Raw genomic sequence first — 16,690 nt, forward strand, 5'->3', positions numbered from 1 at the left:
AAGGATACAGTGTGTGTACAAACCCAAGCGAAGTTCAGTGCAGAGCCAAAGAATACCCAGATACTGAAATTACCAAACTTAACCAAACAATCGAGTGTAGTCAAAGCAGAGGATTAATATGCAATAACCAGGACCAAAAATCTATGCAGTGCTATAATTATGAAATCAGAGTATCATGCTGCAGATACATACCATGTTCAGAACTACAAACTACAACACCAGCAACAACAAGAGAATTCACAACTCCTGCTGTAGAATCAACACCATTTACAGTACAGACAACGGTAATACCAACAACACAAAAACAAGAAAGTAAAGTAACTACAACACCACCGAGAGACAAAGAAAGATCGACTCCTCTGACTGAAACGTCAGTAACAGCAACAACATCACGAGTCTCAACAACACGATACCAAATCACAACTACTACAGCAGAAACCCCCTCTGTGGTAACTCAAGCTCCATCACCACCCAATACCATCTCCACTCGGCCAGAATCAACACTAGAAACCACTCCTGGCACCACAATAATCTCCAGTACTACTGCCCTGCCAACGAAAGGCATGACTATCACTACAACCAGACCAAGAGTGCCTACCCAAGCTACCACCACTGTCAGCATCTCCACAACAACAACGAAAAGCACCACTACATCTACAGAAGAAGCTCTTCCAACTGTCTTATCCACTGCTGCTATTCAAACAACATCCCCAATTATGGCGTCCACCCCTGAAATAAAAACTACCATTGGCACCACAGCTGTCCCCAGCACCATGGCCACAACCAGAGAGGGCACAACAGTCATTGCTATCACCACCAGCACCTCACCCCCTCAGACTGAAGGAACCACCACCATCATCCCAACAACAACTGTGCCCACGCCAGCCACCAGCACTGCCAGTACCTCCAGAACCACTGCAGGAAGCACCACAACAGCCTCAGGAACCTCAGCTCCAGCAGAAACCTCCACTGTGGCAACCCAGGCTCCAACATCTCCAACTACCATTGCTGAAGTTAAAATTAGAAGCACCACTGGCACCACAGCTGTCCCCAGCACCACTGCCACAACCAGAGAGGGCACAACAATCATTGCTACCACCACCAGCACCTCTCCCCCTCAGACTGAAGGAACCACTGCCATCATCCCAACAACAACTGTGCCCACGCCAGCCACCAGCACTGCCAGTACCTCCAGAACCACTGCAGGAAGCACCACAAAAGCCTCAGGAACCTCAGCTCCAGGAGAAACCTCCATAGCAACAACACAGGCTCCACCATCTCCAACTACAATTTCTGAAATCAAAATAAGAACCACTTTTGAAACCACAGCTGTCCCCAGCACCACGGCCACAACCAGAGAGGGCACAACAGTCGTTGCTACCACCACCAGCACCTCTCCCCCTCAGACTGAAGGAACCACCACCATCATCCCAACAACAACTGTGCCAACGCCTGCCACCAGCACTGCCAGTACCTCCAGAACCACTGCAGGAAGCACCACAACAGCCTCAGGAACCTCAGCTCCAGGAGAAACCTCCACTGCGGGAACCCAGGCTCCAACATCTCCAACTACCATCGCTGAAGTTAAAATTAGAAGCACCATTGGCACCACAGCTGTCCCCAGCACCATGGCCACAACCAGAGAGGGCACAACAGTCGTTGCTACCACCACCAGCACCTCTCCCCCTCAGACTGAAGGAACCACCACCATCATCCCAACAACAACTGTGCCCACGCCAGCCACCAGCACTGCCAGTACCTCCAGAACCACTGCAGGAAGCACCACAACAGCCTCAGGAACCTCAGCTCCAGGAGAAACCTCCACTGCGGCAACCCAGGCTCCAACATCTCCAACTACCATTGCTGAAGTTAAAATTAGAAGCACCATTGGCACCACGGCTGTCCCCAGCACCACTGCCACAACCAGAGAGGACACAACAGTCGTTGCTACCACCACCAGCACCTCTCCCCCTCAGACTGAAGGCACAACTACCATCATCCCAACAACAACAACTGCGCCCATGGTGTCCACCACCACAATCCGCACCTCCAATACCACAGACAACTGCGTGGTAGAGCGCTGTGCCTGGACACAGTGGTTTAACGTGGACTCCCCTAATCCAGGCAAGGAAAACGGAGATTTAGAGACGTTTGAAAACATCCGTGCTGCTGGGTATGAGTTGTGTGACAAACCACAAGACATCAAGTGCCGAGCAAAAGATTACCCTGACAGAATTGTTAAAGTAATTGGACAGAAATTTGAATGCAGCCTTGAGAGGGGGCTTGTGTGCAGAAATAAGGATCAGACTCTGAAGTACCCCATGTGCTTTGACTACGAGGTCTCAGTGCTGTGCTGTGACCGAAAACAATGTCAGACAACAGTGTCACCCACAGGAACCACTGTAAGCACCTCCACAACATACTCCCCAGAAGAAAAAACCACGATAGCAACCCAACCTGCAGCAACACCAACTACGGTTCGCACGCTTCCACAGGAGGAAAAAACCACCAGTGTAGGAACAACTACTCTCTCAACACAAGGAACCACGATGGTCACAGCAAGATACACAGTGCCCACGCCAGTCACCAGCACTGCCAGTACCTCCAGAACCGCTGCAGGAAGCACCACAACAGCCTCAGGAACCTCAGCTCCAGGAGAAACCTCCACTGCGGGAACCCAGGCTCCAACATCTCCAACTACCATCGCTGAAGTTAAAATTAGAAGCACCATTGGCACCACAGCTGTCCCCAGCACCATGGCCACAACCAGAGAGGGCACAACAGTCGTTGCTACCACCACCAGCACCTCTCCCCCTCAGACTGAAGGAACCACCACCATCATCCCAACAACAACTGTGCCCACGCCAGCCACCAGCACTGCCAGTACCTCCAGAACCACTGCAGGAAGCACCACAACAGCCTCAGGAACCTCAGCTCCAGGAGAAACCTCCACTGCGGCAACCCAGGCTCCAACATCTCCAACTACCATCGCTGAAGTTAAAATTAGAAGCACCATTGGCACCACGGCTGTCCCCAGCACCACGGCCACAACCAGAGAGGGCACAACAGTCGTTGCTACCACCACCAGCACCTCTCCCCCTCAGACTGAAGGAACCACCACCATCATCCCAACAACAACTGTGCCCACGCCAGCCACCAGCACTGCCAGTACCTCCAGAACCACTGCAGGAAGCACCACAACAGCCTCAGGAACCTCAGCTCCAGGAGAAACCTCCACTGCAGCAACCCAGGCTCCAACATCTCCAACTACCATTGCTGAAGTTAAAATTAGAACCACCATTGGCACCACGGCTGTCCCCAGCACCACTGCCACAACCAGAGAGGGCACAACAGTCGTTGCTACCACCACCAGCACCTCTCCCCCTCAGACTGAAGGAACCACCACCATCATCCCAACAACAACTGTGCCCACGCCAGCCACCAGCACTGCCAGTACCTCCAGAACCACTGCAGGAAGCACCACAACAGCCTCAGGAACCTCAGCTCCAGGAGAAACCTCCACTGCGGCAACCCAGGCTCCAACATCTCCAACTACCATTGCTGAAGTTAAAATTAGAAGCACCATTGGCACCACGGCTGTCCCCAGCACCACGGCCACAACCAGAGAGGGCACAACAGTCGTTGCTACCACCACCAGCACCTCTCCCCCTCAGACTGAAGGAACCACCACCATCATCCCAACAACAACTGTGCCCACGCCAGCCACCAGCACTGCCAGTACCTCCAGAACCACTGCAGGAAGCACCACAACAGCCTCAGGAACCACAGCTCCAGGAGAAACCTCCACTGCGGTAACCCAGGCTCCAACATCTCCAACTACCATTGCTGAAGTTAAAATTAGAAGCACCATTGGCACCACGGCTGTCCCCAGCACCACGGCTGTCCCCAGCACCACGGCCACAACCAGAGAGGGCACAACAGTCGTTGCTACCACCACCAGCACCTCTCCCCCTCAGACTGAAGGAACCACCACCATCATCCCAACAACAACTGTGCCCACGCCAGCCACCAGCACTGCCAGTACCTCCAGAACCACTGCAGGAAGCACCACAACAGCCTCAGGAACCTCAGCTCCAGGAGAAACCTCCACTGCGGCAACCCAGGCTCCAACATCTCCAACTACCATCTCTGAAGTTAAAATTAGAAGCACCATTGGCACCACGGCTGTCCCCAGCACCACTGCCACAACCAGAGAGGGCACAACAATCATTGCTACCACCACCAGCACCTCTCCCCCTCAGACTGAAGGAACCACCACCATCATCCCAACAACAACTGTACCCACACCAGCCACCAGCACTGCCAGTACCTCCAGAACCACTGCAGGAAGCACCACAACAGCCTCAGGAACCTCAGCTCCAGGAGAAACCTCCACTGCGGCAACCCAGGCTCCAACATCTCCAACTACCATCGCTGAAGTTAAAATTAGAAGCACCATTGGCACCACGGCTGTCCCCAGCACCACTGCCACAACCAGAGAGGGCACAACAGTCGTTGCTACCACCACCAGCACCTCTCCCCCTCAGACTGAAGGAACCACCACCATCATCCCAACAACAACTGTGCCAACGCCAGCCACCAGCACTGCCAGTACCTCCAGAACCACTGCAGGAAGCACCACAACAGCCTCAGGAACCTCAGCTCCAGCAGAAACCTCCACTGCGGCAACCCAGGCTCCAACATCTCCAACTACCATCTCTGAAGTTAAAATTAGAAGCACCATTGGCACCACAGCTGTCCCCAGCACCATGGCCACAACCAGAGAGGGCACAACAGTCATTGCTACCACCACCAGCACCTCACCCCCTCAGACTGAAGGAACCACCACCATCATCCCAACAACAACTGTGCCCACGCCAGCCACCAGCACTGCCAGTACCTCCAGAACCACTGCAGGAAGCACCACAACAGCCTCAGGAACCTCAGCTCCAGGAGAAACCTCCACTGCGGCAACCCAGGCTCCAACATCTCCAACTACCATCGCTGAAGTTAAAATTAGAAGCACCATTGGCACCACGGCTGTCCCCAGCACCACGGCCACAACCAGAGAGGGCACAACAGTCGTTGCTACCACCACCAGCACCTCTCCCCCTCAGACTGAAGGAACCACCACCATCATCCCAACAACAACTGTGCCCACGCCAGCCACCAGCACTGCCAGTACCTCCAGAACCACTGCAGGAAGCACCACAACAGCCTCAGGAACCTCAGCTCCAGGAGAAACCTCCACTGCAGCAACCCAGGCTCCAACATCTCCAACTACCATTGCTGAAGTTAAAATTAGAAGCACCATTGGCACCACGGCTGTCCCCAGCACCACGGCTGTCCCCAGCACCACGGCCACAACCAGAGAGGGCACAACAGTCGTTGCTACCACCACCAGCACCTCTCCCCCTCAGACTGAAGGAACCACCACCATCATCCCAACAACAACTGTGCCCACGCCAGCCACCAGCACTGGCAGTACCTCCAGAACCACTGCAGGAAGCACCACAACAGCCTCAGGAACCTCAGCTCCAGGAGAAACCTCCACTGCGGCAACCCAGGCTCCAACATCTCCAACATCTCCAACTACCATCGCTGAAGTTAAAATTAGAAGCACCATTGGCACCACGGCTGTCCCCAGTACCACGGCCACAACCAGAGAGGGCACAACAGTCGTTGCTACCACCACCAGCACCTCTCCCCCTCAGACTGAAGGAACCACCACCATCATCCCAACAACAACTGTGCCAACGCCAGCCACCAGCACTGCCAGTACCTCCAGAACCACTGCAGGAAGCACCACAACAGCCTCAGGAACCTCAGCTCCAGCAGAAACCTCCACTGCGGCAACCCAGGCTCCAACATCTCCAACTACCATATCTGAAGTTAAAATTAGAAGCACCATTGGCACCACAGCTGTCCCCAGCACCATGGCCACAACCAGAGAGGGCACAACAGTCATTGCTACCACCACCAGCACCTCACCCCCTCAGACTGAAGGAACCACCACCATCATCCCAACAACAACTGTGCCCACGCCAGCCACCAGCACTGCCAGTACCTCCAGAACCACTGCAGGAAGCACCACAACAGCCTCAGGAACCTCAGCTCCAGGAGAAACCTCCACTGCGGCAACCCAGGCTCCAACATCTCCAACTACCATCGCTGAAGTTAAAATTAGAAGCACCATTGGCACCACGGCTGTCCCCAGCACCACGGCTGTCCCCAGCACCATGGCCACAACCAGAGAGGGCACAACAGTCGTTGCTACCACCACCAGCACCTCTCCCCCTCAGACTGAAGGAACCACCACCATCACCCCAACAACAACTGTGCCAACGCCAGCCACCAGCACTGCCAGTACCTCCAGAACCACTGCAGGAAGCACCACAACAGCCTCAGGAACCTCAGCTCCAGGAGAAACCTCCACTGCGGCAACCCAGGCTCCAACATCTCCAACATCTCCAACTACCATCGCTGAAGTTAAAATTAGAAGCACCATTGGCACCACGGCTGTCCCCAGCACCACGGCTGTCCCCAGTACCACTGCCACAACCAGAGAGGGCACAACAGTCGTTGCTACCACCACCAGCACCTCTCCCCCTCAGACTGAAGGAACCACCACCATCACCCCAACAACAACTGTGCCCACGCCAGCCACCAGCACTGCCAGTACCTCCAGAACCACTGCAGGAGGCCCCACAACAGCCTCAGGAACCACAGCTCCAGGAGAAACCTCCACTACAACAACCCAGGCTTTAGCATCTTCAACATCTCCAACTACCGTCTCTGAAGTTAAAATTAGAAGCACCATTGGCACCACGGCTGTCCCCAGCACCATGGCCACAACCAGAGAGGGCACAACAGTCGTTGCTACCACCACCAGCACCTCTCCCCCTCAGACTGAAGGAACCACCACCATCATCCCAACAACAACTGTGCCCACACCAGCCACCAGCACTGCCAGTACCTCCAGAACCACTGCAGGAAGCACCACAACAGCCTCAGGAACCTCAGCTCCAGGAGAAACCTCCACTGTGGCAACCCAGGCTCCAACATCTCCAACTACTATCTCTGAAGTTAAAATTAGAAGCACCATTGGCACCACGGCTGTCCTCAGCACCATGGCCACAACCAGAGAGGGCACAACAGTCGTTGCTACCACCACCAGCACTCCCCCCACTTCACCTGAAATAAAATTAAGAACCACTGCTAGCCCCTCAACTGTGCTCACTACCACTCTTCCTCCATCTGGGGGTACCAGAGGTGTTACAGAAACTCTAACAACATTCTTTTCTCCTACTGTAGAAAATATTGCTACAAGCGTTTTCTCCGGCACCACTGTCGTCCCCAGTACGTAATTTTTTACATCTTAAAATTTTTCAACCCGCTTTTTCTTTACATCAACATTCATATCTTTGTGTTCTGTGGCTTCTTCTCCTAAACCAGTCTCTGATTGTACAAATCTATGATCATTTATATTCCTTTAAAAACATAAACAAAATTTTAATCAATCTGCCCCATTTTTACAAGTATCTATATTTGACAGCTAGGTTCATTTCATTGTATTAATTCTTACTTCAATTGAGAAAGTTGAAACTTTTGAAAAGTTTAGAGGTAAATCTCATATGATTTGCCAAAGTCCAAATGTTAACTAATGTATAATGAAAAAATTTTCCCAATCTCCACTTTTGAATAAGTCAAATATTTGAATGCAACAAAAATTCGGTTTGTTTGCCAGAATGTTGAATAGACCTCTTGAATATGTTAAAATTATTAGATCAAAATCCTGTACCTCTAACTAAATTATTACTTGTGCTCAACAGTAACTTCAGCTGGTACATCACAATCGAGTCATGTTACAACAAGCAGTCCTTCAAACTTCAGTTCATCCACCAGCATGTCCGTTACATCCAGCAAAATAACTCCATGCTTTTGTCATGTGTTTGAAACTTTATTTTCTCCTGGTAAGTGTCTTATTTTATGATCATAAAACACTTCATAAGCAATGAAAATACAACCCCTTAAGACTCTATTCAATTAAAGATAACCACTCAAAACCATCTAAAAATAGAAGTTTTAAAAGATTAATACATTTTATATTTTCACAATATTTTCTTGCTTTGTATTTTCATTCCTGTAATTTCTCCTCCAATTTTCATCTACAGGGGAAGTGGTATACAACAGAACAGATAGAGCTGGCTGTAATTTTTATGCACTTTGCAGCAAGGAATGTGAGATTGAGCCCTTCCAGGGGCCGTGTCCTCTAGCAACTCCTGTTCCGTCAGTTGCCTCCTCAACTACATCACAAGCTGCCTCACCAACCACAGCAACAACCTTCACAACTTCAGTAGAAAGAAACTGTACTGATGTCAATCCTGCACGAAAGGTGGTTCCTGTCCCTACTTTCTAATACACCACTGTTGCAAAACCAGACTAATTTCTCTCCTTTAACAGCCAATTCAAATCAACCTCTATGTACCTCAATAACAAAGTTTGTCATGCAACAAATGACCTGATAGCACACAATTATTTAACCTGGCATTACCAGACTTTTAAGTAATGTGTAGGGGGGAAAAGCTCACTAAGACCATGGCAGAGATTTTTTGTTTTAATGAAATAATTTAAATTTCACAGATAAAAGTACACCAGCCATGAAATGTAAAATACCATTCTCTTTATGCAAAAGAAAATTCTGTGGTTGTTCTGAGCATACCTGCTCTTAAATGATAAGCTAAGACAACTCCAATCTGAATTTCGTACTAATTTTGAGAGTATATCTTAAGTAAAAACTGAACAAGTAGGATGAAGAAGCATTTAACAATAAATGATTTACATATTTTCAGCCTGGAGAGGAGTGGATAAATGAATGCCAGAAGTGTGTCTGTGACTCCCTCACCTCTACTGTGCAATGCCAGCCGCTCCCATGCCAAACAGCTCAGAAAGCAATTTGTGACCTAGGGTTTGTTTCCATGGCTGTACTACCACAAAAAGACCCATGTTGTCCTGAATTTGAATGCCGTAAGTATTAAAAGTACATGTATAAATACCACAATGTATGCTCCAGTAAATTACATTTGCATTTCCATTAACATTTAAGGAAGTTCTTCATGTATCAAATAGCAGCAAAATCTTTCTTAAATTGTTCTGTCACAGTGAACACACAACAACTTTTGGATAAATATGTATTAAAGCTTTGCTTTATAGAAATAATGTTATTTTCATTTAACTTTGATGAGAGAATGGGTGGGAGAGCAGAATAATATTTTGACAATTCACTGGTGTATGTAGCTCAAATATCTCTGTACCTGTAATTATAAATGTTATCAATGAATCTTTTTCATGTTACTAATGGAACATTGGCGCACATTAACATTAGCCTACATGCAACTAAACTAAGATGCCTAAACATAAGTCACTAAACACTTAACAGTTAACTACAAGACCAAGTAACAGGAAGCAATAGTACAAAGTTAATTGTAATCAGTAACTGATTTGATGGTGTATGAAAAGTAGTAATTATTCTTACACTTTGGCCAGATGCTCATGAAAATAAAAAAAATCCTAGTTATATTAGTTTATTTATAAACATACACTTTTATATACATGTATTTTATGTATATATACTTGTGCAAAAAATTTTTAAAAGTACCCATAAATTAAGCCTGAGAAAGGAAAGTCAAAACAAAGGAACAGGCAAGTTTGAAGCAGTTCTGTGAAACAGATAAATCTGACAACATGGCAGAACCTATATTACCACAGTAGGAATACCTTTTTCCAGAGTCAGTCTTCCATAGAAGCCATATTCTGAGAGGTCACAGAGAATCAATAGCTGAAGCATCTTTATATATCACTGGACTCTTAGGGTTCAAAGAGGAAACAACTAATTTAATTTGAATTGAAACAGATATTGAAAGGGCAAAAAAGGGATTTTTCAGGCATAGCTCAAGTTTGAAGCCTTTCCTCTCCAACTCTTCCAGCTAATTTTAATGATGAAACTTTACTTAAACATTCAGCTACACTATGTATGAAGTCTAAGCACATAGTTGGATTGAATTCTAGTTTTTCTGTAGTCTCTGTGTTACTAACAAAACCTGATAACATCTGGACTTCTCAGGAAGTCCCACAATTTGAGTTATTCTGGAATTCAATTTTTGTTTTGTTTTTCAGAACCAATACCTGATGTCTGTGTGATTAATGGAACATTGTACACGGTAAGAATGATGTAGCAGTATACTGCTGGAAGTGAAAGTACATTCTCTCTACCAAAATAAGTCTTTGGGAAAGTTCTTTTCCCAGTACATGGGATTTTTCTCTCTAGCTCTTAATTGGAAGTTTTTTGGGTAAAGTCAAAATCAAATTTGTCACAGAATGAATAGTATAAAACAAGAATGTACAATTTTTAATGATGTACCGTCTTCTTAAGCTTCCTCCCACTTCTGTAATTAATGACTTTGCCAGACAATCTGATGAATAGCCCAAACTCAGTAACTCTTTGAAATAAACCCAGAGAACCTTAGGAAAAAAAAAAAAAAAAAAACCAACCACCCACTAACATTTTTGATTTAATTGATACCCAACTAAAATTGGTACTTTAACTCATAATTTAAATATTAGCACTGTAGTCTTTGGGTATATATTTCAGAAAGACTAAAATCCATATGTAAATTTAGATCTCTGCTTATGTATCTGCATATGTAAAGGCTTATTTTAATCTCTTTTTAAAAATTAAAATTGTTTTACAACCACTGAACATAACTTACAGAGAAAAATATTCTTAAAGGGAGCATTGAAAAGCTGATAAAATAATTAGACAGTACAAACTAGTCTTAATTTAATTTCATTAATTTACTGCTTTTACATTGCTTCATTTAGTTTCCTCTTAATATGAGCTTTCCTGCAAGGCATGAAGCAAAAAGATTCTGTGTTCAAGGAGAACTTGAGAACTGTTGTACTTGCGCTTCAGCAGCCTTAATGGTGCTCAGCAATGTTTTCCACTCTGCCTTTATATTATATAGAAACTGTTGGCATTTGAATGTTTTTTGGTTTTTTTCTGTCTTGTAGGTTGGAAAGTCAGTAGTAATTGATTCATGTAAGAAGTGTACCTGCAGTTCTGAGAAAGATTCAGAGACTAATGCAAACATTATGCATTGTGAAACAGTCCAGTGTGAAACATCTTGCCCGCTGGTGAGTTCAGGTTCTCTAGGCTGCCCACTCAGCTACTGCAAGACTAGAATTCTCCACATCATCTATTCAACATACTTCTCCTTATCTCTTTCTGAGTAGGGTTACCAATACATGACTGAGGAAGGAGAGTGCTGTGGGAAGTGTATTGAAGTAGCTTGCAAAGTCAAACTCAGTAACAACACTGTACATGTGCTCAATGTAAGTATTCCTTTCATTTTCAGATCGCTCTGTTAGCCCATACAAGGTAGAATAGCTAAGAGTCAACTCATGTCCCGTACTGGTAAAAACAAAATACTGAAATTACTCCGAAAAACAATGTATCATGTTTCTGAGTTGAACATGATCTGGAATCAAATTCTTGATATCTTGTGGCTAATGGAGCAATGGTTTATAATTTATGGTCTAAGTGTTCAGAGCCAGGATTTAAACTTTCAAGCTAGCTACAGTTTGCAGAATTTCATTTTTGCCACTTGAAAGACATTCAGAACCATCTGAGAATCTTTGAGGAGTGAGAACTTAATTAGCTCAGACATACTTGATCTCAATTAAAAAAACTTTTGCTTTTCTTATGAAATCTTAGGTTAATGAGATCCTGCCACTCGATCAATGCAGCCATTACAAATGTGAAAAAATTGAAGATCAGTTTGTTGCAGTCCAAACTAAAAAAGTATGCCCTGAGTACGACCCTGAAGAGTGCGATCCTGTAAGTTTTAATCAATTTTTCATTGACTGATTTCAGTTTTAATGAGGGAGGGACAATGAAAAATACAACAAATCACTTCCACTGAAGTTGCAGGAATGTCTTAAGAATGAAACTAGGCTTGCTCTATGATTAATAATAAGAAAAGCATAGTATTTTCTTATGAGGCTACAAGTATTCAAGACTCCTATGGTGAGGACAGTAAATCATCCATTTTTTCATTCAGGGTTCATCACAGAGAAGCCTTCTGCCCAGTATTAGTAGTGCTAACTCATATTCTTACTCATGATTGTCATCTGTACACTAACACAAACGGTCCTTCTTTATTTTTACAAAGGATGAAGCAGAGATTACATCTGATGGGTGCTGCAAAATATGTAAACGTAAGTAGTGCTGTGTTTATGTGTTCTGCCTGAAGAGCACTCAATTCAACTTGTAACTGTCTTTGGGTGGATGGAAGGATTCTTCACTCACCATTTTCACATAGCCTATTTATAGCCCTGTGTTTCACTGTTTATTTAAAAGAAAAATGCAGTATTTTTTTCCCGATACTGAATACCACAAATCAAACCAGCAATGCTCAGGCCTCTGCATTATCTTCCAAATTCTCTTTACAGCTGAAATCAAAGAATAATCTGACAACTCCATATACATTACACAGTATCCACCCCATCACATACTGCAGATTCTCAGTAATCAGACATCAAGTGCTTTGAAACTTGTTTGCAATTCCTTTAGTTCAGAACTAGAGAACTGAAGTATATTTTCTCTCCTCCCTTTTTATGAAGCTAAAAAGTGCAGGCCTCACACCAAGGAAACTGTGATCCGCCACGCTGACTGCGAGTCTTCCGAACCTGTTGAGCTGTCATATTGTGAAGGAACTTGTCCTAGCTCTTCAATGTAAGTTCTAAAAATTAATTTAACATCTTTATGGCTTCCTTTATACTGGTCTGTCAAGTTAATTTATCACCCAAGGGTACAGAAGGAGTTGGATAAAGTGCTCACAAAGCCACTTCCAACCATTTGTCAGCAGTTTGGTTAACCATGGAGGTCCTAGTTAACTGCAGGTCAGCAAATTAGATGATCATCTACAATAAAGTTTGGAGAGAGGATACAGGGAACTACAGGCCCATCAGCCTGACCTTGGTGCCAGGGAAGGACATGGAGCAGATTATCTTGAGTATCTTGAGTGCGATCACAGAGTACATACACGGTGAACAGGGGATCTGGCCCATCCAGGATGGGTTTGGGAAAGGCAGCTGTTGCTTGACCAACCTGATCTGCTTCTATGACAGGGTGACCCACTTAGGGGATGAGGAAAAGGCTGCAGATATTATCTACCCAGACTTTTGTAAAGCTTTTGACAGCATTTCCCACAGCATTCTCCCGGAGAAGCTGGGAGCTCACAGTTGGGACAGATGAACTGTTCACTGCGTAAAAAACTGGCTGGATGGCCAGGCCCAGAGAGTAGTGTTGAGTGGAGTTACCTCCAGCTGGGGGACGGGCAGCTGTGGTGTTCCCTGGGACTCAGTGTCGCCAGTCCTGTTTGGTATCTTTATCAATAATTGTGTGAGGTTCAATAAGGCTCAGTGCTGCATCTTGCCCTTGGCTCACAACAACCCCAGACAGTGCTAGAGGCTGGGGCAGAGGGGCTGGGAAGCTGCTCAGTGGAAAAGGACTTGGGGATGCTGGTGTCAGCAGCTGAACATAAGCCAGAATGTGCCCATGTGGCCAAGAAGACCAAAAACATCCTGGTCTGGATCAGCAATAGTGTGGCCAGCAGGACCAGGACAATGTACTCAGCTGTAATAAGGTGACACCTTGAGTCCTGTGTCCAGTTCTGGGGCTCTCACTGAAAGAAAGACATTGGACCATGTCCAGAGAAAAGACATGCTGCAGCATGTTCACAGAAGGGCAACAGAGCTGGGGAAGGGCCTGGAGCACAAGTCTTGAAGAGCAGCTGAGGGAGTTGGAGGTGTTTAACCTGGAGAAAAGGAGGCTCAGGGGAGATGTTCACACTCTCTACAACCACCTGAAAGGAGGGTGTAGTGAGGTGGGGGTTGATCTCTTCTCCCAGGTAACAGGTGAAAAGATGAGAGGAAATGGCTTCAAGTTGCACCAGGAGGGATCTAGATTGGATATTAGGAAATATTTCTTCACTAAAACAGTTGTCTAGCACTGGAAGAGGCTGCCCAGGGAAGCCATTGAGTCACCATCCCTGCAAGTATTTAAAAGACATGCAGGTGTGCCACTAAGTGGTTTAGTGGTGGACTGGATAGTGCTAGGTTAATTCTCAGACTCAATGATCTGTTCCAACCTATGCGATTCTATGATCACAGAATAGGAACAAATGTGATATCATTATATGTACTGAATTGAACAGGATTTGACGGAAGCAAGAACAGTTTCACTGCTGAAGAAAAAGGTAACAAAAAGCACATTTGTAAGTGTGCATGAGAAGGAGGAAAAGAGGATGTAAAAAAAAACAAACCCAAAGGCAAACCAAACTGTCACAAAACAAAAATCACTGAGAGGGTTTTCTGTGTGTTTTTAATGAGATTCATTTTTTTCCCTTGGTGGAATATAGGTACTCTCTTGAAGCAAGCCAGTTGAAACACGAGTGTGGTTGCTGCCAGGAACTCAGCACCCAAACAAGAGAGGTGACTCTGACTTGCCGAAATGGAACCACCATAAATTATAACTATCTTTTCGTGGAAAACTGCCAGTGTGTGAATGCTTGCTCTCCACAAACCACTGCAGCACGTGATTCCCAATTCCAACAATCCGCAAAATACAGCTCCCAATTGCAACAGGCTGTATCACTTGGTTCCCAACTGCAACTCAGCTGAGAATATGATCATTGGAAAAAGAAAGCAGACATCCTAGGAAACTAGAACATGTCTTGCCCAAAATAACTTGTACTTCTTCCTTAACATTCTTTTTTCATGTCTTACTTGTAAAAAATAATAATAATAAAAAAGTCAATTAAATTGTAGTGTTTGGTTGGTTTTTTTTTTTGATGTTACAGTATTGCTGAGTAAAAACAGATGACTGCAAAATACCGCATGTAACTTACAGAAATACGCAAACGCATACTTTATCACAAAACCTATATTTGGGGTAATTAAGTGGTCTCTTAAAAAAAAACCACAAGAAAACATTGCAGCTACATTGCACTTCTTAATCTTATTGAAAGAATTATTGCATATTCTTTTTATAGTCATAAAGGTCCTAACACATCTCAAAAACAGGGACAAAGGTGTTTTATTTGATCAATAAAACTTTCAGTACTTTTCAATTATGGTGACTGTCCAATACCCATCTTCATTACCTTAATGACAGAGTCCAATGAATGGCATCAGGAAGTCTTCTGACTTAGAGGGGTATATTCTCTAGCAGTCTTTGGGAATACAGCCCTCTTCCTGGACTAGGCAAAATTCCCTTTCCCATGTCCAAATAGCTCTTCTCACTGTGATAAAAAAACTCCTCTTACTCGTGCACTTCCAGCTCCTTTAGTTGTTCCTCATGCTGCATGTACTGCATGTATTTCAAATGTGCTCCAGCATACTCACACATCCAGAGCAGTGTGAAGGATCTTGCTATCACTCCCTCTGTCCAACACTGATGTGTGGCCACCAGGCTTATGTCCAGCAAGCCTGGGTTTAGCCCTTTTCCCCTTCAATCCAGTTTAATGCTCTTTCAAGCACTGCACCCTTGTGCAAAGATCCTTTTCTCTGTTTGAGATAAGTGTACCCCAGCTGTTGCCACCAAGTATTGGATCTGCCGGTTCTTCTTGTTTCTTCCCTCACCATCCCCTGCAACTGGAAGGATAGAGAACACTACTCATGCTCCTGATTCCATAATAACCAGGCATCCCAACGGCCTGAAAGCCCTTCTGATCATCCTTGGCCTTCCTACTGCAAACTTCATAATTGCCTTAATGAGAAAGCAAAAATGGGTAATCATCCAAGGGCTCTACCAGAGCTGAAAGTTTCCTCATCACATCTCTAACCCAGCCCCCAGGGAAGCAGATGACTTCGCTAGAACCTGGGCTTGCCAGGAAATTGGACCTTCTGTTCCCCTCGCTGGGGGGTCTCCTATGACAATACCTCATTTTTCTTTCTTTCTGGAAGAAGTTTCAACACAGCGCATAGGGGAACTTCACCTTGGTAAGTCTTCCAACATAGATGAACCATTGTCCTCATTGTCCATTTTCCACTTGCAGAGCCTTGTACCTATTAAACAAGGGCACCTGAGAAGTTGAGGTTGTCACAGAGGAGTGTCCCAGCTGTACCAGGCAGGAATTTGTAACCATTCTCCCATTATGTACTCTTCTGTAACTACTTAAAGAATAATTTTTAAAATAGCTGTAAGCATTTTAAATCAACTTGAATACTCCACATTAAACCAATAACTATTAACAGATGTAACAAACTTAAAGCAGAAAAACATTGTCCTGTGAGTGTTAAGTTCCTGATAATCCATAAAGAAACATGGACAGCAGAGACATGGAAAGTGTAGTTTTTCATTCACTGGGGTTATTTTATAATTGGAGATAATTTTAAAATAAATCACAACATTCTTCATTCTCTTTCAATGGTAAATGCATTAAACTTATAAAAGTTGACCATTTTTTGTACACTGAAATGTTTTGAAAACATGTTCTACGTGAACTCTGAGTACTTTATACAGTAGCACTTTTGTAGTTCTCTCACGCATGGAAACACATATGTAGCTAAGATAATTTTCAATCTACTTGCTTCTCACAAATTCACTTTTCCTGTCTATATGCAAATT

Source organism: Hirundo rustica, chromosome 6 (genome assembly GCF_015227805.2).
Source record: "Hirundo rustica isolate bHirRus1 chromosome 6, bHirRus1.pri.v3, whole genome shotgun sequence".
Taxonomy (NCBI): Eukaryota; Metazoa; Chordata; class Aves; order Passeriformes; family Hirundinidae; genus Hirundo; species Hirundo rustica.